The following is a 26,644-nucleotide window of genomic DNA, read 5'->3' on the forward strand; positions in this document are numbered from 1 at the left end:
GTCACAACGAAGGGAGGACATCAAGCGGAAGTGGCTGCCTGCTCTCAGAGCCCAGTCCCAGGAGACGGCAGGCAATGGAGGAAAGATGCTCTCCTGCGTGTCAGCAAGGGCAGACAAATGGCTGTTGCATTTGTTGAGATGTGAGGCTGAACCCAGCAGCTGTTCAGGCTCTCAGAGGGCTGTTCAGAATGTGCTGGAACCTCCAATCAAGCTGTTCTGCTGCTGTGGTTGCCGGTTTTTCAAAAAGCTGGCTGCCTGCTTACCTCATATTTCTATGACTTTTTAACAATCGTGAGGACCCGGCTGGGCGCGGTGGCTCATGCCTGTAATTCCAGCACTTTGGGAGGCCGAGGTGGGTGGGTCACCTGAGGTCAGGAATTCGAGACCCGTCTGGCCAACATGGTAAAACCCCGTCTCTACTAAAACTACCAAAAATTACCCGGGCGTGGTAGTGGGCACTTGTAATCCCAGCTACTCAGGAGGCTGAGGCAGGAGAATCACCTGATCTGGGGAGGCAGAGGTTGCAGTGAGCAGAGATCGCACCATTGCACTCCAGCCTAGGCAACAAGAGCAAAACTCCTTCTCAAAAACAACAACAACAACAACAACAACAACAACAACAACAACAACAACCAGTTATGAGGACCTTCCAAACACATGCTGCATATCATTCTTGTGGTAGCTCATGTGAGGTATGAACTGGTTACAACACACATGTAAACTAGTTCATATATAATGTAGTCTATATATACATATATAATGTAGTCTCTCTCTCTATATGGACTCGGAAAGGATAAATGACATGCCCCAAAGCAAACTCAATAAGTGGCAGAAAGCTCCACTATCCCACGGTGTGGCTTCACCTTCCTGTTGAGCCTGATCATTCAGAAAGCTCACTGTCTTGGTCACCTTTCTGTAGCATATATCAGTGGTTCTCAAACTTGAGCATGCATCAGAATCCCCTGGCATGCTTGTGAAAGCACAGATTGCTGGTAGTCATCTCCAGACTTTCGAAGGTCTAGGGTGGGCCTGAGAATTTTTATTTCTAACAAAATGCCCTGATACTGATGTTGGTCCATCAGCCACAATTTGAGAATCATTGGTATCTAGAAAATCACCTTTTTGTATTATAAAACCATTGTTAGTTTGCAGATTTTGGAAAACATTTCCATGTATATTAAGCAGTTTAATGTCAATGTAGGCCAGGCAAAATCATGGGGTATTTAATTCAGAAAACACCTGTGGAACTTCCATTGCTAAGATCAGTCTTGACTCTTTGCCTGGTATTTTCTTTCTGTGGGGTAACTTTCAGCAGGCATCATTCCCTGCAACAACCCATTTGATTGTCATAGCTTCAGTTCCACCAGAGGGGGACTTTGAGACAAGGATTCTAGTGCAACAACTGTTTGGAAAGTTTTGAAGATATTGATAGAACACAATACCCAGGCTTTGCTGGAGCAAAGCCTGCTTCTTTATATGTTCGCATGTGTGCATAAATTAACTTGTGGGGATATTTGTGAATAAACTCATAAAAGCATACATGCACACACAAATATTTTATCTTATTCTTTTGTCCTCATAAATAGTTGAAAAGCCTATACATTATTTTGCAGCTTAGGAAAGGAACGGAATGCACCCCAACCCACATGAAAAAAAATGTAACGTATTTCTTTGGGCATGAGGGGGTGGAGAGCCAAAGGAGTGCAGTGTGGGCAGGTGAAGTAGTGTAGGATACATGGGATGGATTTATGGGGAACAGAAAAGACTCATGGTCTAGAACAAATACTCAGGGATAAAATGAATAACCCTACTTCAACCTTTAGACTAGAAAAGAGGCCTTTTGGCTTGAGGGAGAGAAAGAGAGCTGGATAAATGATAAGAACACCGATATTGAGAACCCCAGGAGCCTTCTACTGGGTTTAGTCCTGGGAAGGTGGCTGGACGGCAGAGAAGAAACGGCAGTATATCAGGGACTTTAACTGCAGGATGATTCTCATGTGCCTAGAATGGCAGGGAAGCAGTGGAGCCAGGCCCTGAGTCTGAAGAACACAAGGACAGGGTCAGTGACCCAAGGCCAACTCACATGAACCAAAAACCAAGGGCTGGGCAGGGTGACAGACATCTCAGCTTACGTGGATAGATGATTTTGAGGACCTGGGTTTCTGCCCCTGTTGCTGCTTTGGTACTACATAATTCTCTTGGAAATTATGCCATCTTAAGCTGCAACTGAGTCATTCATATGAAAAGTAAAGAAAGTTATATTCACTTGACAGTTGAGTTTGTGGCTAGAGATTCAAGCCTGAGACCCAAGTAAGTTATGCTATGGAGTTTCAGGGCCACATGGAAGTATGCCGTGGTCCACTGGTGACCCACAGGAGACAGTGATGGATTCTCAGAGAAGGTCACCTTCCCGGAGGGGTTAAGGCTTGAGTTGGGGATAATAGATGAATATATATTCAATATATCTTATACATAAACATATTAATGACATTTGTATTTTTAAACATGATTTTGCCAAATGCAGTTTTGCCAATTACAATATTTTCCAGGACCATAAGCCTGTGCCTAGTGAAAAATTACTAGAGTTTCATTTCATATGTAACACCATTCCTCTCTTTCTAACAATTTTATGCATCATTAAGGCCAAGATCAAGTTCTTTTTCTCTAAAACTTAGCTAGCAGGCCAAGCCCGTGCTATTCTTTTTTTCCCCCTTGGCTGTTTGGAAAGATTGTCAGTTCTGCACATTTTAACACTTTTGATCATGCATTATGTAGTCTTGTTCTCTCATCAATTCATTTAAGCTTTCTCGTCTTCCTGGATGGACCGTACCTCTGTGGAGGTCTCACTGAGTAGACATTCTCAAAGGTCAGGACCAGTCAAGGTTCCACTTAGAAAAAAAAAAGTTTCTCTAATTCTTACTAAGATCTTGTGTGTATTGAAGCTGCTCTAAGTGTTATGCAGATATTATTGTAGCCCCGTATAGTAGGTGCTATTATCATCCCTGTTTTACAGATGAACACACATTGATTGAGTCAAGAACCCACTGAAGACAATCACCAGAGCTGAGACAATGAACTAAGAAAAAGATGCATGTGGCTGTAATTAGAAGAAAAACAATTTGCCTGAGCATTTTAAAAAACCTTTTCAATAAATAAGTATTGAATGTTAACATGAGAACCTCTGTGTGGATTGGTTATGATTTCTTCTATACAGGTTATGCTGAAGTTAATGGTCTAGTAACCATTTGATGGTTGGACCTTGCCATTTTCAATAGATCATTTTGCACAACACCCCAGCAGGTGGTGCTATAACTGGCAAGTGGCTTCAGGCATGCCCCACTGCTCTCAGAGTGAATTTTCCCATGTCCCTTGGGATCCTGGGGCGGTGGGGTGGGGGTGGGGTGTTCCTTGCAGAGAAGGCTCTTACTCCTCTCGTGTTACCCACACAGGCCTTCCTCTGGCCCATCTCTGTGCTGCTGTGTTTGAATTGCTTCCCATTCATCCCACTGGGGAACAATCCTAGGGTTGTAGGGATGGTCAAACACATGACAGCCAGCCCAGATTGGACAGATGAGCTTGAGACCAATTTATTTATCACACACACACTAATGGCCTGGGGAGAAAGACACAGGGCCACAACGGAGTTGAACTTGGGAACAGAGACTGTGGGAGGCAGGTTCTGTGATATCAAGTGGATAGGGGGACTCCTGGTTCCCACCAGGAGGGGATGTGGTTAGTTTGTCTGAAATGTTTTATGAGCTGGGAGGGAACTAAGACTCCCCACTCAGGGATAAGGAGGAGCTGCACCTGGTCCATTTGGTGACAAGGGTCTTTTGGCAAGAGATTCTTTTTTTTTTTTTTTTCCCACGAGATGGAATCTTGATCTGTCGCCCAGGCTGGAGTGCAGTGGTATGATATTGACTCACTGCAACCTCCGCCTCCCAGGTTCAAGCGATTCTCCTGCCTCAGCCTCCTGAGTAGCTGGGATTACAGGTGTGCACCACCACGCTTGGCTAATTTTTGTATTGTTAGTACAGACGGGGTTTCACCATGTTGGCCAGGCTGGTCTCGAACTCCTGACCTCGTGATCGCCTGTCTCGGCCTCCCAAAGTGCTGGGATTACAGGTGTGAGCCACCATGCCCGGCCAAGGGATTCTTATCCATGGTGTGAAGGGAGAGGAGAACTTGTGGTTAGGACATTCCAGGCCCTCCCAGTTGTGCCAGGTATCAAGGCAGCAATTAATAATGAATCTGATTGTTAGGACTTAAAACACATGCTATGGTATTGCCCCACATAAACGTTCTTGCTTTATGTCTATATTTTTATTCTAATTTTTTTTTTGTAGAGGTAGGGTCTTGCTATGTTGCTCAGGCTGGCCTTGAATTCATGGCATCAAGGGATCTTCCTGCCTTGGCCTCCCAAAGTGCTGGGATTTTCAGGTGTGAGCCACCATGCCTGGCCTAAATTTTTTTTTTTTTTTTGAGTTGGGAGTCTTACTCTGTTTCCCAGACTGGTCTCAAACTCATGGGCTCAAGCAATCCTCCTACTTCAGTCTCCCAAGTAGCTGAGATTACAGGTGTAGGCCACTATGTCTGGCTGTTACTATTAGTATTATTATTTTATATATATATATTTTTTTCTTTGTATTTTTTTGAGATGGTGTCTTGCTCTGTCACCCAGGCTGGAGTGCAATGGCATGATCTTGGCTCACTGCAACCTCTGCCTCCTGGGGCCAAGTGATTCTCCTGTCTCAGCTTCCTGAGTTGCTGGGATTACAGGCAACTGCATCATGCCCAGCTAATTTTTGTATTTTTGTAGAGATGGGGTTTCACCATGTTGGCCAGGCTGGTCTTGAACTCCTGACCTCAGGTGATCTGCCTGCCTTGGCCTCCCAAAGTGTTGGGATTGATTACAAGCATGAGCCACCGCATCGGGTGCATTTTTATTATTTTTTAAGGGATGGGGTTTGCCGTGTTGCTCAGGCTGGTGTGCAGTGGCTATTCACAGGCACAGTTACAGCACACTGTAGCCTCAGACTCCTAGGCTCAAGCCATCATTCTGCCTCAGCCCTCTGAGCTCTTCAGCTAAGAACATAGATTTCTGGCTCTTCAGATTCTTGCCTGAGACTTACTTTAGAATAGTTTTTCGGTTTCTTTCAAATTGAAAGAAGAGATTACTGGCACTTGGGAGGGGAAAAGTTGAAGTATGTGTTCATTATTCAGTCCTCAAACCTCCCCAGGATTCATGTTGTATTTCTGAAACTAGACCACTAGGAAGCTCCAGACCTACTTTGATCAGATGACCCTGAATAGTTAGGGTTCTTTCAGTTCCCAAGGAATCGACAAGATCTTCTTTAAGCATAAAAGGGGAGATTTGTTAAAAGCACACAGATTGGTCTAGGAGGGCACAGGACAGAGAGACGGCCAGCCCTCAGGAATGAATGGGAACCAGAAGCAGAGTGCCCACAGTGTTTGCAGACCTTGTCCACCTTCCTCACCCCTGAAGGCCACCTCATTCCTCTTTCTTTGCCGTCAGGCCTTGTCTGCCACCAGGTCACATGGTAGAAACCATGGTAAGCCCTCAACGCAGCACTTGGATTTTCATTTCCTCTTTTCAATAGACTGGACCAGACTGAATGTTCTCAGTTCTAAATTGAAATTTCCTGAAGAAAGATGTCGGACTTGTTTATCTTGAGTCACTCCTGAGCCAATGATCCGGAACCAGGGTGTATTAATCAGGGTTCTCCAGAGAAACAGAACCAATAGATGTGATTATGGGGGCTGAGAAGTCCTACGATCTACTGTTTGTAAGCTGGGTGGCCAGAAAAGCTGGTGGTGTCATTTTAGTCTGAGTCTGAAGGCCTGAGAACCGGGATCATTGATGGTGTAAAGTTCAGTCCAGGAGCAGAGGAAACCAGTGTTCCAGCTCAACCAGTCAGGCAGAGAGAGAGAGAGAATTCCTTCTTCCCTCCCTTTCTTCCTCTCCTCTCCTCTCCTCTCCTCTCCTTCCTCCTTCTTCCCCCTTTCTCTCTCTCTCTTCCTTCTTTCCTCCTTCTTCCTTCCCTTTCTCTCTCTTTCTTTCTTTATTTTCTTTCTTTCCTTCTCTTCTCTCTTCTTCTTCCTCTTCCTCCTCCTCCTCCTCCTCCTCCTCCTCCTCCTCTTCTTCTTCTTCTTCTTCTTCTTCTTCTTCTTCTTCTTCTTCTTCTTCTTCTTCTTCTTCTTCTTCTTCTTCTTCTTCTTCTTCTTCTTCTTCTTCTTCTTCTTCTTCTTCTTCTTCTTCTTCTTCTTCTTCTTCTTCTTCTTCTTCTTCTTCTTCTTCTTCTTCTTCTTCTTCTTCTTCTTCTTCTTTCTCCTTCTCCTTCTCCTTCTCCTCCTCCTTCTCCTCCTCCTCCTCCTCCTTTCTTCTACTTCTTCTTCTTCTCTCCCCGCCCTCCCTTTCTGTTCTATTCAGGTCTTTAATTGCTTGGAAAGACTCATCCACACTAAGAAGGGCCATCTACTTTACTGAGTCTACCAATTCAAATGCTAATTTTATCCAGAAACACCCTCACAGACACATTCAGAAATTATGTTTAACCAGTAGTTTTATGGGCACCTGATGATCAAGTTAAGTTGACGCATAAATTAACCATCATCCAGGTAGTCTGGATCACCATAGACAAAATAAAGTCAGGAGTCTTGGCTATGTCCATGTGAATTAGGTGGGTGGTAGAGGGGGAGGTTTTATAGGAAGAGCTAGGTTGTCATGGCATTGGTGGCATGGTCTCCAAAGCCATATATTGCATAGAGGCTTCCCTAAAATAATAACATTTCAATTGAAGATATTCATTATTTTCTTCCACAATCTGCATGGAGATACATGTGGGTTTGAATTTTGTCTTGCAACTATCTTGAATTACACAAGTTACTTAACCTCTATCAACTTCAGCTTCTCTTTAGTAAAATGGGGATAATATACAGGATTGTTGTAGGAATTAAATAACACACTATTTGGAAAGTGCTTGCACTTAGAATAGAAGACACTCAATGAACAGTAACTATTATCATCACTCATCACTAATTTAATGCTAATTATTATTATTTCATGCAGCATGTTCTCAGTCCAACATTGACAAAGGCCATACAAATAAATTGATACTTTCCTTTTGACTGATAGTGACAACAAGATTGCAAGTCAATAGGTGCTCCAACAGGCATGACCCTCGTCTCTGAAAAACATAACATTCACAATTATGTTTTCATGCTAATGAGGACTGAGAAGTAGTCATCTTTAATTTTTTCTTTTTTTGTGTGGTGACACCAACTAACCTCCGTCTAGCATTCTGTGGTGGGAAGATCCCACAATGACACTTCAATCTGTGAGTTAGATGTGAACCTGTGGGCAAACTGAAGCTTGTCACTTCCGTCAAATACGTATATAACTGAGAGAGAAGTACCAATTTAAGTTGGGGTATGCTTTCTGCTTTTTGAATACAAAAAATTCTTTAAGGAGGATGTAGAACTAGAACAAACAAAAAATTATGTTACAATTTGGGATTCAGTACTGTATTGAAAGAGAACAGGAGAAGAAAAGGGGAGTATTTTATAATTTACTAAGATATGGTTCTCAGCATCCTATTTCTCTTTAACCATAAAAACAGTCTCCCTTTAAACACACCTAGGGAATGCATATTTTTTCTTATTTCAAAGCCTAGAGAAAGTTTGCTTTTCCTAAACCATCACATGTATGTCTTTAGCCAGCCTGTTGGGAAGCTATCCATTTTTACTTAGTGATAGTTTTCCTTAACTACCATTTTTGTCTTCTATCTTAAGTCAAGGTCTTATTATACTTCTTTTAAGCTTATTTGTTTTAAACTCATTCTCTCTCTCCCTCTCTCTGTACATGTAACACATATTATATATATTATAGCATAATGTCCTTCAGGTTCATCCCTGTTGTCACAAAGGGCAGGGTTTTCTTCTTTTTAAAAGCTGAATAGTATTCCATTGTGTATACATACCGCATATATACCACATTTTCTTCATTCATTCCTCTGTTGCTGGACAGTTATATTGATTCCACATCTTGACTCTTATGTATAATGGTGCAATGAACATTGGAGTGCTGATATGTCTTTGAGTATCTGGGGTTCTCAGACCTTTTCTAAGGCTGTGTCCAACTCCACTCCTCTTGTTCCCTCCTAGCAGGGAAGTCTTAGAATTTGATCCTGCAAAGCCAGGCCAGGTGCTGAGAGCCTCCTGTTTATTTTCCATAGGGCAGTGTCCTGAAGTGTTCAGTGTTGTGCAGCATCTTTCATAGCAGCAGAGTCAAGCTGGCTTCTATACTCCTCCCCTGCTATTGAGATCCTCATGCTGTCTGTGGGAGCTTGTGCACTCCATGCACAGGGATGTGCCATCCGTGGTGGGAGCATGCCAGGTTTTGGGAGCGCACATTGGCTGGTGGGGGAGCTCTATAAGCAGTTTATTCTGCAGGGTTTGTGGGCAAAACTCTTTCTGGAGTCAGTGAGCTGCTTAGCTGGATCCTTGGCTGATTGCTGAGAACTACATGCCAGCTACTGTCTGCTGCCACCCTGCTCCTAGCTGTCTCCAGATGATTCACCGGTGCTTATCCTCTCATTGTTCTGAGTGAAGCAAGACAGAAGTGGTCCTTCTGGACTGTGTCCAATAAAAGTGGGGAGTCTTCCATTCCTTTTACTCTGACTTTTCCTCATGAGAGAGAGCACAGGCACAGGACACCTATCTCAGCATAGGTCTGTGCTGCCTTGGGGAAAGGGTAAAGTAGATCAAGGGAGACTGTTTTTCTTACCCTCTTTAATTCATCCACTCTAGGAATTTTTTTCTCCATCAGGTGCTAGAACCTCTCAGTTAGACTCTAGGGCTCCTGCCATTTTGAGTTATCTATGGATGGTTACCAAATGGGTGTTTCTTGGTGGGGCGGGTGATGAGAGCTAGCATCTCCTATTCTGCCATCTTTTTGGACTTGTTTTTGCTGAGTTGGACATTTGGGGTGTGTTTGGGTACTGATGATGTGGGTTGTTGATGAGATTAAATGTGGGGGAACCTGGGAGAGGTGAAGTAGCTGGGAAAAACTTGAGCAAAAACTTGAGCAAAGCAAAGAAATATCTCTAGGGGTTTTAAAACTGTGCTTTTTCTTTAGTGTGTGATTCAATATTTCCTCAGTATCCCCAAGAAATCTTTGGTAAAAGTCAACACTAACTACTAATGCATGTGGAGGTGGATGTTCTCCTGGGCCAGGGACAAAGCCCTGATTATTGCCTCCGGAGTGAGGGCTGGGTTCTCTGTGGGAGGCTCACTATCTCTGGATGACCTCAGGAGTCAAGGCCCATCTTTCTCCAGGCAGTCCCCTCAGATAGCCCTAGAGAGAGAGGGGGAGAGAGACAGAGAGAATGATCCTCTTCTGAGTTTTGAAAGCACTGAACTCATTGGATGCCAGCGCTCTAAGCCTGTGGTCTGAAATGATAAATTCATGTATCTGGCTCACTCACTAGACTACGAGTTGCTTGAGGGCAGGATCTGGGCTTTCTTCTTCCTGTATCGCTAGTTTTGACCAGTGATAGGCCTGGAAGTGGTACCTGGTAAATGGTGGAAATGATGTGTCTGGTCCAGTTCTACAAATAGCATCTTCAGTATATTTGCTATTAGTATTGGCATAGTATATTAACATAATCCTGATGTAGAACATTTAAGAGAACCGTAGTAGGCAGCTCTGTGATCTTCCTGGCCAAGCTACCTAGGGCCATAATGCTATTGGCTAAGACTTTCCATAATTTGACATTTTGCTTATGGGTCTAATAACAATGTTCACCTCTTTTTGTGGCGGCTGGAAAGCTATATTTTTCTTGGCTGCTGACCTGCTTATCCCATTTGGGAACTTGGGATCCAATTAGGCCTGAGGATGTGCAGACGAAGGAGTGAGGTTATAACCAGGTCAGCCTTTCTCTTGAAATAAATGTCATGAAAAAAACTCCTAAGCAAAATAGCTGTGAAAAAGGTTTTAAGACACAATAGGAAGAAGCTAAGGAGAGAAATGAATCTTTAGCTACAAGTAAAAAAGGGCCAAACAGGGTGTTTGTTCAGTAGAATGATACTTGCCACCTGATTGAGAGAGGTAGGGCTTAAGGGTGTGTGTGTGTGTGTGTGTGTGGCCACTGACTTGGCCTTTCTGGCATTCTTCTCAGTAAAATCGGGATAAAACTTTTTTTAGGGTGAGATTTCTGAGGGTGCTATAGTTAGTTTTTGCTCAAGCATACAAGATAGCTTCTTACTTGGCTGATTTGAGGATTTCCTGATGCTCTAATTTCTCTATCACTGTTCAGTACATAAAATAACCATTGGAGGGTGAAAGTGTAGTGCAGTAGTTAGAATCCCGGGCTTTGGAACCAGACAGAGAGATTCATGATGTGATATTTGGGTAGACAGTTACCCTCTACTTAAAAAGCAAAGTTCTTCTTAATTAACTTATATCACATTAGACATTTATGTCAAATGGGCACTTCATGGAGTTTGAAGTCAGGACAAATATTAATAATAGATATATCTTCCAGGCTCACGTCTCAGTTCTGTGACCTTGGGTAAGTTACTTAGCCTCTGTGAAACCTGGTGATATGGCTTGGATGTTTGTTCCCTCCAAATCTCATGTTGAAAGGTGATACCCAATGTTGGAGATGGGGCCTGGTGGGAGGTGTTTGGGTTATCAGGGTGGACCCCTCATGAAAGGCTTGGTGTTCTCCCTGTGGTAATGAGTGGGTTCTCGCTCTCTGAGTTCATGTGAGAGCCGGTTATTTAAAAGAGCCTGGAATCTCTCTTGCTTCCACTCTCACCATGTGAAACACAGGCCCCCACTTTGCCTTCTGCCATGATTGTAAGTTTCCTGAGGCCTCACCAGAAGCAGATGTCAGTGCTAGCTTTTTGTACCACCTGCAGAATCATGAGCCACTTAAACCTCTTTTCTTCATAGATTACCTATTCTCAGGTATTCCTTTATGGCAACACAAATGAACTAACACATCCTATTTCCCAACCTGTAAAATTGGGTCATGGTTCCCTTTGTAGGGTTATTGTGGGATCAACTGAACAAAGGTGTGAAGCATAGAAAGTCCTGAGTAAGAAGTGGTGATGATGGCGGTGGAGGGGGGTGATGGCCATTGTGACAGAGGTGGATGTTTGCTACCCACTCTCTTTATTTTGTCTATTCCCTTAGGAAAACAGTCCCAGTGTAAGAGAGGGTGACGGTGTGTTCAGTGTAGACAACATTTTCCAGGCTCTCTTGTAGCTAGGTGTGAGCATGTGAGTATTTCTGATGATAACGTGAGTTGAAGTTGATGGGTAGAAAATTTAGAAAGGCTTCTTAAAGGAGGGAGAGCCCATTTGTCCTTCCCTGATCTCTTCTCACCTGTTGCCTGGCATTCTGAGGTGAAGACAAGTGCTCCAGCAGCCATTTGGACCAGGAGATGACTTTGTGAATGAGCCACACTCTGCGAGTGACAGAACAGGAAGATAAAAAAAGGCTGGGTCTATCATCAATATTGGAGCATTTTACCAGAGCTGTAAGTTAAGTCATAGTTTTTTCTTTTCTTCATTTTATTTGTAGCCAAACTTTATTCTAATTGGCAGTGATGATAAGGATGATTTCTTTTTGGCTTTCAAGACACTTGTATTAATTTAGGGGATTTTACAAGGATTGCCTCTTGGTTGGTTGATTTCCAACTGGGTAGTCAGCTAGAGAAAGGTTCTGAGGGAACTAGATGTAAGGCAAATCCTTGGGAGGGCAGAGGGGGATGTTGGGATAAAGAATGTGGATCAGAAAAGGGATTCAGGAAAACAGATTGCCAGCCCTGTACTTACCAGTTGTGTCACCTTGGGCAAGGCCAATAGCACCCTCCCCAAGGGCTGCAGCAGAAATTAAATGAGGACATATTACATGACCTGGTTCATAGGAATTACTTTAAAACGTTTATTTCTTTCTAGCGATTTACTAATATAGTCCTGGAAAGAACCTGTTCCTTGGGCATCAAAAAATATATATCCCTATTTTGCCTAGATTTGCAGTTTGACAAGCAGAGGTGCTGCTGTTTCTTCGTGGGAATTGCTTACTCACCTCGCACTCTGATCTCTCTTCCTGTTTGTGACTCCTGACAGGCCTGGACCTGCCTGAGCTTGCCAGCCTCTGGGGGAGGTGGGAAGAGAGAGGGGTGGATACCAGGCTTCAACTTCCATTCCAGCACACCCTGGCATGCCTCAGCCCATCACAGAGCGGATGGGTTTTCTATTCCCTTGGGATGTTATGCTAAACACAATTACATACAGCATTTGACAACAGAGCTGGTAATTTATGTGCTGCAGGAACGGAGAAGGAGGAGGGTAATTGGGATGAATATCAATGTGAGCTGAGAAGACACTGAATTTTCTCATCCCTTTCAGGAATCAGAGGCTGGCCATAGAAGGGAGAATGTTAATTGGTCACTTGGTGGATTGATTTAAAACCCGTCTGCCTTTAGCGGGGACACATTATCCATTATTCCTCTCAGGATGATCTGGTTTGGGGGAGGTGGTGTGTTTGCTGGGGGAGTGGGCAGAAGTCAGGATCAGATTGTCAACTTGCAAATGTTTGGTGAAATTGCTGACTTACTACTTGTGAGATCTCGAGACTTACTACACCTCTATGAATCTTGACTTTGTTATTAGTAAATGAGAGGTGATAACGCTGTCTCACGGGGCTCCTCTGAGGGTTACACGAGATAAATTATACACAGCCCCCTGCCAAAAGGTGCTTCCAGTGGTAAGTGGTCAAAATTAGTTTGCTTCCTCCCATATAGCTGAAGGACACACTTCATTCCTATCAGTCTTTGTGAAAATGTATCTTCTGACAGTTTTAACAGTGACAGAAGGCATTCTTTCCTCTATATTATTAAAGAAGATTGCTGCACTGTTTAGCTTCACCACAAGTGAGCGTCATTTTGGGAACAGGTGTGAGTGTGTGTGTGTGTGAGTGTGAATTCAAACACCTTATAGTTCCTGTTTTTATTCTAACCAGTAATTTAAAAATAACATTGCATGCCATTATCTCTTCAGTGCAGTCTCTTCTTTTTCTTCCTGAGGGTGATACTCTGAGATTCAGGCCATCTTCCCACAGTTCCCAAGCAGGGTCTTTCCCTCCTTGGATTACCTTTAAGGCAGTCTGAAACAAAACAAAACAAAACAAAACAAAACAAAACAAAACAAAACAAAACAAAACAAAAAAGATCAAAATCTCAGCTCTTAAAAGGGTAAGAAACAGGAATCTCAGGTTTTTCTTTTCTCTTCTTCCCCACCGTACGATATCTCCAGGCTTCAGAGAGACGGATCTGGGCTCTGGGTTGTTGTTTCTGTTTGGGTTCCATGAAAGGTCTTTCTTTATGGGTGGCACATAAACACCAGCCCAGAAAAGAAATTCATCTTTGGAGAAAATCCCTCAAATAAGCCCTTCCCTTACTTTCTTTCTCTCTCTCTCTCTTTTTTTTTTTTTTTTTGAGATGCAGTTTCATTCTTGTTGCCCAGGCTGAAGTGCAATGGTGTGATCTTGGCTCACTGCAACCTCTGCCTCTTGGATTCAAGCGATTCTCCTGCCTCAGCCTCCTGAGTAGCTGGGATTACAGATGCCCGCCACCATGCCTGGCTAATTTTTGTGTTTTTAGTAGAGACAGAATTTTGCCATGTTGGCCAGGCTGGTCTCGAACTTCTGACCTCAGGTGATCCACCTGCCTCGGCCTCTCAAAGTGCTGGGATTACAGGCATGAGTTACTGCACCCTGCCTTTGTTTCTTACCTGATTCTCAGGCCCTGGAGCCTATCACTGCTTTGTGGGCTGGGTTTGAGTTTACCCTTTGCTCTCTTATCTCTCCTTAGTCTTCTTTGGCTCTTCACTTGGCTCTCCAGCTGATTTCTTCCTGCAGCCTGAGGTTTAGGTATTTTCAGCTCTGTCTTGGTGAAACAACAGTTGTCCTCTGACGTCGAAGAGGGGTGAGGAATTTGGGCTGATCCAGCCCTGCTGAAGGCTCAGAAGACCTTTATTCCACAGAGTGATTGAAGATGTCTTGTCTAAACCTCTGGCCCCGGGCCCAGCCTGCGGGAGGCAGAGACTGGGCAGGGGAAGTGATGGTCTGGCTCACTTTTTCTTTTGAGAAATGAGCCACTTGGGATGTAGTCTTTTAACCTGGGCAAAGTCAATGCTCACTTATGTTTCTTTTCATGGCTGCTTTGCTACAGTTACCGCATAGCAGGTGCTTTGTTTGTTTATGGCAAAAAAGTAGAATTGAAATCTCTATGCGCAAGTCCAATGGCTCCAACCTGTGCTTTATTATTGGAAGTGGAGCCTCCTCCTGCTCTGGGGTTCCTGAGTTAAAGCCAAGGCACTTGGACCAGAGGCACTGCTGGCTGGCCGGGATCGCTCAAATTTGTCTGGCTCACCTGGTGTGGTTCTTAAGTTCCTGTCCGTGTTAATTATGTTCTCTATAGCCCCTGAAGCCAGGTGTTTGCCTACCTGTCTGAATGGGTGATGTCCTCTGGCAAACCCACCAAGGAAGCTGTCTTCATTGCTCTACCTCATAGGTGATCTCTTTGCTCCAAACTTTGTGCCTTTTGGCTCCCATTCTTCCCTGTTCCTCCTCCTCTCACTTCTGTCATTTTTTTAGGCTTAGCCTGGATATTGTTCCACAGTGTCCTGTCAGTGTTTCTCCGCATGGCAATAGGACACAAGAAGCCTTGTGGGTTTGGGGCTTCAGTGCTTCCCCTTGCCTGCTTCGTTATCCTCACTTTACAGAATGTTTAATTTCTATAAAGTGTATGGGAGTTCTTGGTGAAGGCTGGGTGAACAGGTCTATACTGAATGTAGGAAAAGCTTTAGGAAATTATAGCAGTTTTCCAAAGACAGAGTTGGAGATTACATAATTGCAACCTGCATCTTTTATGCTTATGCTGCGTTTACTTCAGTCAACCATGACCTAATCAATCAACTGGCTCACCAATCAATCAATTAGATAACAGAGATTTATTGAGTTTCTGCTCTGTGCTCAGCCATGTGTTTAGGTCCCTAAGGAGCACAGAATAAGGAAAAAGCACGGCCTGTGCTTCGAGCCATTTACAATCCAGTTCAGGAGAAACAATGAACTTTCATGTCCCTACAGTAAACTCCACCAGGCAGTTGCTAACCAACTGCTGCATTCTGTGAGTGTATGGGAAGAGATGGGGGGCAGGAACACCTGCCATGGAGAGGTAGTGTGGTGACGTGAAGCCAGCCTGGGTTTCAGAATGGGAGGAACCAAGTTTGAGTCCCAGTTACCTCTCTTATAGTTGTAGGACTTTGAATCCTGAATCACTAGCAGAAAATATTTATTGAGGACTTTCTGTGTACATCACCCAGCTGCAAGTGGGATTGAAGTGGGATTGCAGTGGAAGACAAGCAGGTCACCCACCCTCAAGACACAGTCTTAACAGAGATGATGAGACAAGACAGCAGATGACAACATCCTCCTTCTGTGTTGGCCCCAGAATGGAAGAAGAGGAGCCTGTGACTGTGAACATATGTCCCACCAGATTAATACAGAGAAGGGATTTATGGCACTTTGGTGTGGGGTTTGAATGAAAGACTATCCTGTTTATGGAGCTCCTGCCATATTTCAGGAAGCAAGCAAATGACTGCATGTGAACTCCTACTCCATGTTAGCTTCTGAAAATCCATCGCCTGGATAATACTCTCCACGATCAGGTGTGGTGATGCATTTTTTTTTTAGATGAGAAAATGGAGGTTCAAAGAAAGAAAATAAATTACCCAACATCAAAAACTAGTAAATTGGTGAAGTTCGGATTCCAACTCACACTGCTTGGACACCACCGCTAATTTTGCGTGGTTTATCTTGTCTTCACATCATTTCCCCATTTGCAGTTTAGGTCATTAAGACACAGTGAGGTTAAGCTTTTAAATGATCCTATTCAGAACTGGGATCCGAACTCCATGTGTCTGATTCTAAAGCCTGAGACTGTGATAAACATAAACATATGTGTACAGGCATACAATATAATAAAAGAAGGCCAGAGGCTGTTCCTGTACGCAAGCTTGAGGAGTTGTGGGGAGAATGAGAATGTGGAAGAAATGGTTGCCATGGATGAGAAATCCAGTCTAGCAGTTTAAATGGAAGAGACCTCCCGTTATACAAAACGGCCCTAAATTAGTGCTTCTAAAATCGAATCTGCTTACCAATCACCAGGGGATCTTGTACAAATGCAGATTGTGAGCCAGTAGGTCTGGGGTAGAGTCTGAGGTTCTGTATTTCTATTTCTGTCCCTCTTATATATATATCTCATATAAATATATATATGAGAGAGAGAGAGAGAGCGAGTGTCTCGCTCTGTCCCCCAGGCTGGAAGATCTTGGCTCACTGCAACCTCCAACCTCCGCCTTCTGGGTTCAAGCAATTTTCATGTCTCAGTCTCCCGAGTAGCTGAGACTACAGGCACCCGCCACCAGGCCAAGCTAATTTTTGTATATATTTTAGGGATGGTGTTTCACCACGTTGCCCAGGCTGGCCTCAAACTCCTAGACTTAAGTGATCCACCTGCCTCAGCTTCCCAAAGTGCTGGGATTATAGGTGTGAGCCACCGTGCCCGGCCAGAGGTTCTGTATGTCTAACAAGCTGCTGGTCCGTGAACCACACTTTGAGTGCAAGGGTCTAAATTAGGTTTCTCACCTTGGACTCTATTGACATTTTGGGCCAGATAATTCTTTCTTGTGAGAATGTTTAGCAGCATTCCCAGCCTTTTCCCACTAGATGTCAGCAGCATCATCCCTCATTTGCGATGACCAAAAGTGTCTCCTGACATTGCAAAATGTCCTTTAAGGAGTGCAGACTTTGCCAGGAAAGAACCACATGTCTAAACCAGTGGTTCCCAAAGCTTGTCTGTACACTGGAATCATCTGGGGAGCTTCGAAACTCCTGGTGCTTGTGTCCTGCCTAACAGATTGCAGTTTACTTAACCTGAAATATGGCTGGGTCAATTTCAAATGTTTACATGCTTTCCCAGGTCATTCTAATGTGCAGACACATCTGTCAACCCCTGGTCTAAGTTCCAACTCTGGACCAATCAGCTTATTCTCTTTTTGCTTCCAGGAAGCTGCCACAGCTAATATTCAGAACTGCCTCTGGCTGAACCAGCACCTTGGATGAGAAGAAAGGTTTCCAGGCTTCACTCATCACACAGAAAACCCAGCTCAGAGTTGGCTTAAATCCCCCAGTAAGGAAGAGCAGAAAGAAATTACACAGATCTGGGAAGGAGTTAGCCCTCATCCATCATACTGTCTGGGGCTACTTTGCATACAGAAGTACTATTTGTTTTAATCTTCAAGAATCCCATTTTGAGCTGGTGATCTCCCATAGGTTATGTAAAGGCCTGTGCCATGTTTTGGCTCCCTTCCTTTCCTCTCCTAGACCCTTGATAGAATCAATCTTTATTCCTCTCACACCTAGAGGCCAGGATAATAGTCTAATGCTTGTCTGAAGTTTGGACTGAGTAGGTGCTTGGAGCTAGAGATTCTTTGCTAGGTAGGATGTCACTCAGTGGACCATGCAAAGAATATATATTTTTAGTTTTCTTCTTAGCTGAGCATGTGCATGTTTATGTGCACTTGTATGTGCTGTAGAAATTGTCTTGCTAAGGTTATTCCCATCTAAAGCCAAGTATATTTTGCTGTCTACTAAGCCATGCTGTAAATGTGGACAAAACAAACCCACACTCAGGTCCTCAAGAATTGTTCATTAAGGACTCAACCCTTGTCATACGAGCTTCTGCTTCTAGGGAAATTAACAGAGGAAGAAGAGAGTCTTAGGGCTGTTATCCCCACTATCTATTGCCTGACATCTACTTCTGCTTTCTCTCCCTCAGTAGTATAAGAGAGAAGAGTCTGAATTGTGATGGCTGGAACCATGGATGAGAGAACAACACACACCCATCAGAAAATGTGCCTGGAGTACCTCCTGGGTGGCAGCCTGTTGCAGCAGCACTTATGAGTCCGGGGACATATAGTCTGGGATAGGTGTCCAGGTACATTCTGCTATCAACATTGCTAGAAAGTTACCAAAACACCCTGAGCCTCAATTTCTTTATTGGTAAGTGGAAAGAATAATAGCACCTACAGTCTTGTCATAAAGATTATATAAGAATCAAATGTAATGTTTACTGAGCATTAGTTATTGTTAATACTGAGGGTCAACTTGATTGGATTGAAAGATACAAAGTATTGATCCTGGGTATGTCTGTGCGGGTGTTGTCAAGGCGATTAACATTTGAGTCAGCGGGCTGGGAAAGGCAGACCACCCTTAATCTGGGTGGACACAATCTAATCAGCTGCTGGTGCAGCTAGAATATAAGCAGGCAGAAGAATGTGAAAGGAGAGACTGGCCTAGCCTCCCAGCCTACATCTTTCTCTTATGCTGGATGCTTCCTGCCCTCAAATATTGGACTCCACATTCTTCAGTTTTGGAGCTTGGGCTGACTCTCCTTGCTCCTCAGCCTGTTGACGGCCTATTTTGGGAGCTTGTGATTGTGTGAGTTAATACTTAGTAACCCCTCCTTTATATATATCTATATCTATATCACATTAGTTCAGTCCCTCTAGAGAACCCTGACTAATACAGATTTTGGTAACAGCAGTGGTTCTAAAGGAACAGAATATTAAGGATGGAGTTATTTCGTTGGTTTTGGATTTCTGGAATTGGCTGCTTAATACGATTAGACCCCCAATGCTAAGGACTCTACTTCTAATAGTATGGAGAACACTGAGAGTTCTTGTTGTGAACTGTGTAGAGAGTTATGCAAAATAAATGCATTTGACACTCCTGATTCATTGCTCATGAGAGGCAAGGAGTTTAATGATTCTATACATAATACCTTTGACTATATCTGGAGAGTCAAGGAACATAATGAAGCTGGTTGGTTGCTCCTAAGTTCAGTGGACAAATGATGAAAGAAAATGATAAACTCAGGAATTCTATCTCCCAGCTTCAGAAGCAGATACTGAGCCTCAAATCTGATAGGATTGTCCTGAGTGAGAGTTTTATCTCCTGTGGAGAAAGAGCTGAAATTGTGGAAAAACAGGTACAAGCTCTTATGCGAGTGGCTGACCTGCAACAAAAGATGCATGCACAGCCTCACCAGGTGTCTACTGTTAAAGTGAGGGCATTGATTAGAAAAGAATGGGAGCCTGCATCTTGGAATGGGAATATGTGGGAGGACCCTAATGAAGCTGGGGATACTGAGTTTGTAAACTCTGATGAAACTTTTTTGCCAGAAGAAACAGCTTCCCTATCCCCAGTAGTGGCAACATCCCCTCCCTGACTCAGGCTGCCATCAGTCTTTTGTCTGAGGAGATAAACCCTGCTCTGCCTGAGGCAACAGTGATGGCATCCCCTGGGGCAGTTGTCAGGCAACATAATGTTGATTCTCCTCAGGAGCCACCCCCAACACCCCTGTTTGCTTCTAGACCTATAACTAGACCGAAGTCCTGTCTGGCCCCTAGAGGTGAGGTTTAGAGTGTGACCCATGAGGAAGTGCACTACACTCGAAAAGAACCGCTTGAGTTTCCTAATTTATATAAACAGAAATCTGGAGAACAGGCATGGGAATGGATATTAAGGGTGTGGGATATTGGTGGAAGGAACATAGAGTTGGATCAGGCTGAATTTATTGAATTGGGCCCATTAAGTAGGGACTCTGCATTTATCATTGCAGCTTTGGGAGTTAAACAAGGTTCTAATAGTTTATTTGCTTGGTTAGCTGAAATATGGGTTAAAAGATGGCCCACTCTGAGTGAGCTAGAAATGCCTGATCTCCCTTGGTTTAATGTAGAGGAAGGAATCCAGAGGCTTAGGGAGATTGGGATGGTGGAGTGGATTACTCTCCTTAGAACTACTCATCCCAGCTGGGAGGGTCCAGAAGATATACCCTTGACCACTGCCTCATGAGATAGATTTGTGAGGGCAGTACCTGCATCTTTGAAGAGCTTTTTAATTGCTCTTCTTTGTATGTCAGATCTAACAATGGGAACCCCAGTCACTCAACTACAAACTTTAAATACAATGGGAATAATTGGATCCCGAGGTGGCAGGGGTCGAGTGGCAGCACTCAACCATCAAAGGCAAGGTGGGCGTAGCTACCATAATGAACAGCAGAGGCAAAGTGGCAATCAGAATAGTCTGACTCGTGTAGAGCTCTGGCACTGGCTAATTAATCACAGTGTTCCTAGAAGTGAAATTGTTAGGAAGCCTGCTTCCTATCAATAAATTCCTACTTAATTTATATAAGCAGAAAACTTCTAGGTTGAATGGACAAAAGACTAATTTGAATTATAAAAGCAGAGGATCACGACCCCTCAGTCAATTTCCAGACTTGAGCGAGTTTACAGACCAGAACCCCTTGAATGAAGGGGAAGCTGGGTCCCCTTGAGGAAGGACCCCACTACATTACTGACAATTTATGGAGTGAATCTTTCTCCCATCCTTCCCCAAGGAGAATTCTGGCTTTTTACCAGGGTGGAGAAAGGGAAATTATTGGACATTTCAGGGACTACTGGACACTGGCCTTGAGCTGACATTGATTCCAGGGGACCCAAAACATTATTGTGGTCTTCCAGGTAAAGTGAGAGCTTGTGGAGGTCAGGTAATTAATGGGTTTTAGCTCAGGTCCAACTTACAGCAGGTCCAGTGAGTCCTGGACTTATCCGGTGGTCATTTCCCCAGTGCCAGAATGAATAATTGGCATAGACATACTCAGTGACTGGCAGAACCCCCACATTGGCTCCCTGACTCGTAGGGTAAGGGCTATTATAGTGGGAAAGGCCAAATGGAAGCCGTTAGAGCTGTCTCTACCTAGAAAAATAGTAAATCAAAAACAATATGGCATCCCTGGAGGGATTGTGGATATTAGTGCCACTATCAAGGACTTGAAAGTTGCAGGAGTAGTGATTCTCACCACATCCCCGTTCAACTCTCCCATTTGGCCTGTGCAGAAGACAAATGGATCTTGAAAATGACAGTGGATTATTGTAAGCTTAACCAAGTGGTGACTCCAGTTGCAGCTGCTGTACCAGCTGTGGTTTCATTGCTTGAACAAATTAACACATCTCCTGGTCCTGGTATGCAACCATTGACTGGCAAATGCCTTTTCTCCATTCCTGTTCATAAGACCCACCAGAAGCAATTTGCCTTCAGCTGGCAAGGCCAGCAATATACTTTTACTTTCCTACCTTAGGGGTATATCAACCCTCTGGCTTTGTGCCATAATCTTATTCAGCGAGACCTAGATCGCTTTTCATTTCCACAAGATATCACACTGGTCCATTACATTGATCACATTATGCTGATTGGATTCAGTGAGCAAGAAGTAGCAAACACACTGGACTTACTGGTGAGACGTTTGTGTGCCAAAGGAAGGGAAATCAATCCGACTAAAATTCCAGGGCCTTCTACCTTAGTAAAATTTCTAGGGGTCCAGTGGTGTGGGGCCTGTCAAGATATTTCTTCTAAGATGAAGAATAAGTTGCTGCATTTGGCCCCTCCTACAACCAAAGAAAGAGGCACAATGCTTAGTGGACCTATTGGATTTTGGAGGCAACACATTTCTCATTTGGGTGTATTACTCTGGTCCATTTATCAAGTGACCCAAAAGGCTGCCAGTTTTGAGTGGGGTCCAGAACAGGAGAAAGCTCTGCAACAGGTCCAGGCTGCTGTGCAAGCTGCTCTGCCACTTGGGCCATATGACCCAGCAGATCCAATGGTGCTTGAGGTGTCAGTGGCAGATAGGGATGCTGTTTGGAGCCTTTGGCAGGCCCCCATAGGTGAATCACAGCGGAGGCCTCTAGGATTTTGGAACAAGGCCCTGCCATCTTCTGCAGATAACTACTGCCCTTTTAAGAGACAGCTCTTGGCCTGTTACTGGGCTTTGGTGGAAATGGAATATTTGACTATGGGCCATCAAGTCACCATGCAACCTGAATTATCTATCATGAACTGGCTGCCTTCTGACCCATCTAGCCATAAGGTGGTTCATGCATAGCAGCATTCCATCATCAAATGGAAGTGGTATACTTGTGATCGGGCTTGAGCAGGTCCTGAAGGCACAAGTTACATGAGGAAGGGCTCAAATGCTCATGGCCTCCATTCCTGCCACCCTGCTTTTTCTCCCCTAGCCTGCACTGATGGCCTCATGGGAAGTTCTCTATGATCAGTTGATAGAGGAAGAGAATACTAGGGACTGGTTCACAGATGGTTCTGCGCCATATGCAGGCACCACCCCAAAGTGTCCCTGAAGGACAGCAGTGAAGGGAAATCTTCCTAGTGGGCAGAACTGCGAGCAGTGCACTTGGTTGTGCACTTTGTATGGAAAGAGAAATGGTCAGATGTGTAATTATATACTGATTCATGAGGTATAGCCAATGGTTTGTCTGGATGGTCAGGGTCTTGGAAGAAGCATGATTGGAAAATTGGTGACAAAGAAATTTGGGGAAGAGGTATGTGGATGGACCTTTCTGAATGGTCAAAAACTGTGAAGATATTTCTATCCCATGTGAGTGCTCACCAATGGTGACCTCAGCAGAGGAGAATTTTAATAATCAAGTAGATAGGATGACCTGTTCTGTGGACACCACTCAGCCTCTTTCCCCAGCCACCCCTGCCATTGTCCAATGGGCCCATGAACAAAGTGGCCATGGTGGCAGGGATGGAGGTACACACAGGCTCAGCAACATGGACTTCCAATCACCAAGGCTGACCTGGCTACGGCCACTGCTGAGTGCCCAATTTGCCAGCAGTAGAGACTAATACTGAGCCCTTGATATGGCACCATTCCTCAGGGTGATCAGTCAGCTACCTGGTGGCAGGTTGATTATATTGAACCTCTTCCGTCATGGAAAGGGCAGAGGTTTGTCCTCACTGGAATAGACACTTACTCTGCATATGGGTTTGCCTATCATGCATGCAATGCTTCTGTCACAACTACCACCCGTGAAGTCACAGAATGCTTTATCCACCGTCATGGTATTCCACACAGCATTGCCTCTGACCAAGGCACTCACTTTATGGCTAAAGAAGTGTGGCAGTGGGTTCATGCTCATGGAATTCATTGGTCTTACTGTGTTCCCCATCATCCTGAAGCAGCTGGATTGATAGAATTGTGGAATGGCCTTTTGAAGTTACAATTACAATGCCACCTAGGTGACAATACTTTGCAGGGCTGGAGCAAAGTTCTCCAGAAAGCTGTGTATGCTCTGAATCATCATCCAATATATGGTACTGTTTCTCCCATAGCCAGGATTCACGGGTCTAGGAATCAAGGGCAGAAGTGGAAGTGGCATCACTCACCATCACCCCTAGTAACCCACTAGCAAAATTTTTGCTTCCTGTTCCTGCAACATTAAGTTCTGCTGGCCTAGAGGTCTTAGTTCCAGAGGAAGGAGCACTGCCACCAGGAGACACAACGATTCCGTTAAACTGGAAGTTAAGATTGCCACCTGGACACTTTGGGGTCCTGCTACCTTTAAGTCAACAGGCTAAGAAGGGAGTTACGGTGTTGACCGGGGTGATTGACCCAGACTGTCAAGATGAAATCAGTTCACTACTCCACAACAGAGGTAAGGAAGATTATGCATTTAATACAAGAGATCCATTAGGGTGTCTCTTAGTAGTATTGTGCCCTGTGATTAAGGTCAATGGGAAACTACAACAGCCCAATCCAGGCAGGACTACAAATGACCCAGACCCTTCAGGAATGAACGTTTGGGTCATTCCACCAGGGAAAAAACCATGACCTGCTGAGGTGCTTGCTGAAGGTAAAGGGAATACAGAATGAGTAGTAGACAAAGGTAGTCATCAATACCGGCTATGACCACGTGACCAGCTGCAGAAACAAGGGCTATAATTGTCATGAATATTTCCTCCTTCTTTTGTTAAAAACATGCTTGTACATGTATATACTTGTACTAAGAAAATATCTTCATTTTATTTCCTTTCTTTTCCCTTTATTATATGACATAAGATTTATTGACTTTACATCAGCATTTAAGTATTTTTAACTTCATGTAATAGTATTTGGGTTGGGGATTGGTGCGTTTCTGATTGTATGAAAGATAGTTGTATCATGTTAGGTATAATTATCACCTTATTATTGTCTTTATTTGAAGATTATGTATGACCACAGGAGATGTGTATGGGTTCAACTTGACAAGGGGTGGATTTGTGGTGGTTAATACTGAGTGTCAACTCCATTGGATTGAAGGATACAAAATATTGATCCTGGGTATGTCTGTGAAGGTGTTGCCAAAGGAGATTAACATTTGAGTCAGTGGGCTGGGAAAGGCAGACCCACCCTTAATCTGAGTGGGCACCATCTAATCAGCTGCCAGTGCAGCTAGAATAGAAGCAGGCAGAAAAATGTGAAAGGAGAGACTGGCCTGGCCTCCCAGCCTACATCGTTCTCCTATGCTGGATGCTTCCTGCCTTCGAATATTGTACTCCAAGTTCTTCAGTTTTGGAGCTTGGGCTGACTCTCCTTGTTCCTCAGCCTGCAGATGCCCTATTGTGGGACCTTGTGATTATGTGAGTTAATACTTAATAAACTCCCTTTTGCATATATATCTATTCCATTAGTGCTGTCCCTCTAGAGAACCCTATCTGAAGAGGTTGGAGTTCATACATCAGGAACACGTATTAGCTCAAGTAATGGCCCCAGCAAATCCCCTGAGGTTTGTCTTGTCATCCTCCCTTTCATTTTATAGTTGGGCAAATTAAGGCTCAGAGAGGCAGAGGTATTTGCCTGAACTCATACAGAGAGTACTGCTTCCAGGCAGTCTGACCCCAGAACACATGATTTTAAGAGCTTAAACCCCACTGCTTATGAATAAACTTAAAGGACTGGGTATAATTGGCTCTCTTTTTCTTTTTCTTTTCTTTTCTTTTCTTTTTTTTTGAGACAGAGTCTGTCTTTGTAGCCCAGGTTTGAGTGCAGTGGCACGATCCTGACTGCCCACAAACTCTGCCTCCCGGGTTCAAGTGATTCTCCTACTTCAACCTCCAAGTAGCTGGGATTATAGGCGTGGGCCATCACATCTAGCTAGGTATAATTGGCTTTCTACAAATGCTCCTGTTCCTCTTTCCTACTCTATCCAACATATTTATTTTCCTATCAGCATTATCAATAAGTTAGATAAAGGAGGTAGGTGTATTAGAAAGAGAAATAGTGAATCTTTTGAATGGCAGAATCAAACACCCACAGATTCAGGGCAGGCTGGAGTGAGGAACTGAGTCTAACATGATGGGACACAGGACAGATGCCCTGCTTTTAGATACTGAAAACCACCACAGAGGTGATAGGGGGAGCATCAAGCACTTGCAAAAAAGAGATTTGGGCAAAATGTGAATTAATGGTGTACCTAGATCACAGTTACTGGATCACAGAAGGACCCAGTGATATGTGAGATGGCCATGACTTGGCCATCTGTGCTGTTCTCTGTTCTAGGAGGCCGTGAGGGCTCGATCCAAACTGGCAGGTAGTTCACAACCCAGTTTCTCAAATAAATGTCTGTACATGTACAAATAGTTTTTTTAAAAACCAGAGAAATCAACTTGAATATATCATCTAATCTGTGTTCTGAAGTTAAATTCCTGTCTGACTCACTGGCAGATGAGCTACTGTACATGAAAAAGGCAACAGCATGCCTTGGCCTCCCAAAGTGCTAGGATTACAGGCATGAGCCGGGCATGGTGGTGCACACCTGTAATCCCAGCTACTCAGGAGGCTAAGGCAGGGGAATCACTTGAACCTGGGAGGCGGAGGTTGCAGTGAGCCAAGATCATGCCATTGTACTCCAGTCTGGGCGACAGAGAAAGACTCCATCTCAAAAAAAAAAAAAAAAAAAAAAAAAAATGACAGCAGCAGCATCAACAACCATTTCTGGAAAGCCTCCTATGCACTGCACACTTTACTGAAAATTTTGCATGCATTATTTAATTTAGTGCTCACAACAAGCGAATGCATTGGGTCCTTGAGTTGCTTGTCTCATAGATGAGGAAATGGGGCCCAGAGGGATTATATTATTTACCCAATACCACATGCTTAGTAAAAGGAAGTGGAATCTAAAAATGAATCAAATCCAGAAGGTGGTATATCAGGAATCACTGGCTGACTGAGGGCCTTGAATGACCCATAGATTGATTGGTCAATGGGCGCCTAGCCACCAGTGGCCAAGCTCTGGAGACTGCTTTACCAAGTGGTTCTGGTTGACTCTCGATGCATGGTGGCATACCCTATCACTGCCCGGAGATAGATTTTCTACCCCAAAGCACGACAGCATCTCCTAAGTGTTACTGTCACTGGCTTAGCGATAAAAAGGATGATTTCTATGGTTTTCTCAGCACGTAGAAGATGAGGTAGTGTCACATGTAATAAAGCTCAGAAAGGCCATAATAGCTCGAGGTTCTGCCTCATCATTCTTCCAGTTCATCTAAACAAGTTCAGATCTGCTCCCATTTTGCATTTAGCAAAACATGATGTGGAGGTGAAAATTCAGCTGCTGTAGTTTAGCAAGTTGTCCTGAATCTTGCCAG

The 26,644-nt window shown here is 44.0% G+C and overlaps 1 protein-coding gene across 1 annotated transcript in view; it reads right to left on the bottom strand.

Moving 5' to 3' along the window:
* RGR (retinal G protein coupled receptor) overlaps positions 1-13,328 on the bottom strand; it is a 280,087-nt gene extending 266,759 nt beyond the window's left edge. The window contains exon 1 of the mRNA XM_001086190.5: positions 13,325-13,328. The gene's annotated coding sequence lies outside the window, so the exon portion shown is untranslated. The remainder of the gene's footprint in view (positions 1-13,324) is intronic.
* Between the last annotated feature and the right edge of the window lie 13,316 nt (positions 13,329-26,644).

This window comes from Macaca mulatta, chromosome 9 (genome assembly GCF_049350105.2).
Source record: "Macaca mulatta isolate MMU2019108-1 chromosome 9, T2T-MMU8v2.0, whole genome shotgun sequence".
NCBI lineage: Eukaryota > Metazoa > Chordata > Mammalia > Primates > Cercopithecidae > Macaca > Macaca mulatta.